The following is a 2,474-nucleotide window of genomic DNA, read 5'->3' on the forward strand; positions in this document are numbered from 1 at the left end:
TACAATGATTACATGAAGTAAAAATTTTATAACTTTGCAGCGGGTGCAGTGCCGCTAAGGGCTCGTTTATACTTCACGCTCAGAACGCATACGCACCCGCATCATGGCTGCCACGCGTTCTCAGCGTTCATTTCACGCATCCTCTGAGCAGGTCCTCAGAAATTAATGCAACGCATGCGTGAGTTGCAGTACCAGCAAAAAGTCGGGGGGCGCAGTGTGATAAAAGTCAGGACGTGACGTCAGAGTCTCTGTTTACTATCTACATGTGACAGAAAGCCTCTATGCAGATCCTACGGGGATCGATGTGCGCGCTTCGATGTTTGATGAATGGTTTGATGTGGTGAAGCAAAATGCCAACATACAGATGCATTCGTGGTGCTTTTCTATTCAAGCGTTGCATATTCCCGATCATAATGACATGATTCATTTTAAAAGTCTCACATACCATCTTTTGTGCCGTCTTTTTTTTTTTTTTTTGCAACTTCACAACAGCAACATAATGTACCACGCTGTATTTGAGCTATTGAGAAAAAAAACTAAGGACATGGTGAAAACGTGTATTTTGTTATTAAAGTGGAAATTTTGGCTTTAATCTCTAAATGTCCACTTTAACCTCGTAGTTTACTTTATCATTAAAGCAGACCATCGTAAACGTCATCCCAGTTTTTAATCGCTATGGCAAGCAGCAGTCGATCACCACACAGAACACAATAAATGTATGATATTCCAACTCTCTGCACATTTAGAATCTTTAGATTTTTTTTTTTGTTCTTTATTTCGCCTTATACAATTTCTTGTATTAGGAATTTGTTAGTTTTTGCATACCCCTTGGGGTCAGAGCGCAGGGTCAGCCATTGTACAGCGCCCCTGGAGCAATTACAGGTTAAGGGCCTTGCTCAAGGGCCCAGCAGAGTAGGATCTCTTTTGGCAGTGGCGGGGATTCGAACCAGCAACCTTTTGGATACCAGCGCAGATCCTTAGCCTCAGAGCCACCACTCCGCCCTAATTTATACTTTATACTTGATATTACTTTGATTATACTTGATATTATACTTGATTTATACTTGATATTACTTTCATAATGAAATGCATTAAAATGTGTATTTTACATTTTACAGATAAATCATTAATTTCATTTAAATAATGAATACTGTTAATAATTACACACATGGGGATGACACGGTGGCAGAGCAGTAGCACTGCTGTCTCGCAGGGAGTCATGTCACTGGTATTCCCTGCTTGGATTCCACACTGTGCTCCAGTTTCCTTCCAAACATATGCAGATTTGGGGATTTTGTGCCGCTAAAATGACGCTGGTGTACGTGTGTGCTTGTATTGACCTTGTGATGAGCTGAGGCCTCGTCCACGGATTGTTTCTCACTCGTGCCCAATGCTTGCTGGAATGGACACATCCCTGGATTGATGGAATTAATCATTAAAGTTTCTTTTTAGAATTTAATGGGTGTTCTAGGCAATTCACAACACAGAGAAGCCGAACATATTCTCACCGTGATAATATCTCACAATTCCTCCACATTTACGTAAAGTACGTGCGCAAGTATAAACACTTCAACGCTTACGTAGCAGGAGCGTCTGCTGCAGCATGCATCGTGTCGCATGAAGTATAAACCCGGCCTAAGATTCACACTGCTGCAAGGATAGTGATTTATTTATTTTTTTGGTGGAGACCCCAGGAACATACCTAGCCTTGGCACAAGTTGCACTACTCGAACACACAGACACAGAAACAAATGGATTGAACAATAATCAACATGAATGTATGAAACAAAAAATAGCAGGAATAATCAACTACACAACAAAACAAAACGATACTACCCTCAGTCCCCTACCGGTGATCACACATATAACAAAACCCGTAAACAACAGCACGCACAATAAACACAAAGTCCAATACACTGTCCATATGAAACAGCAACTGATGATGTGGAAATGAGGTAGAAGAGATAATCCAGAGAACAGTTCACTGTAAATAATGTAAAATGGTTCTACCGGTATTCCTGTTTTGAGGGGTGATGAGATTGGAAGCACTCAATCTGATGAAGAAAAAAAAAAACAATCCAACACCACACGCACACAACAGGCAGGCACAAAGCAGTCCATACATCCATACATGTGTGCTAATCCACGACAAAAGGCAGATGATACTGACAGCAAAACTGATGGGTGAAAAGAAATAGAAACTCCAGACTTCTGAACCTCCCTTTTTAAAGCTTCCACTGGGCGATCTTGTCCCCAGCAGCCCCTACGCTCTCCTCAGATGTCCAAACAGGGCCACAGCAGGGTCTGCCAGGAGTTGAAGTTCTTAAGTCACGTAGCGCTGCTACAGCTTTGCTTGGTGTTGAAGCTCATTAGACTACAAGTGCTTGGCATTCTGAATGTGCTGATGATTTTTCATGAATCCATTTGTATTAGTGCTTTCTTTAAGCTCAGTACATTGTTTAACAGATTCATCC

This window comes from Erpetoichthys calabaricus, chromosome 4 (genome assembly GCF_900747795.2).
Source record: "Erpetoichthys calabaricus chromosome 4, fErpCal1.3, whole genome shotgun sequence".
In the NCBI taxonomy this organism is placed as follows: Eukaryota; Metazoa; Chordata; class Cladistia; order Polypteriformes; family Polypteridae; genus Erpetoichthys; species Erpetoichthys calabaricus.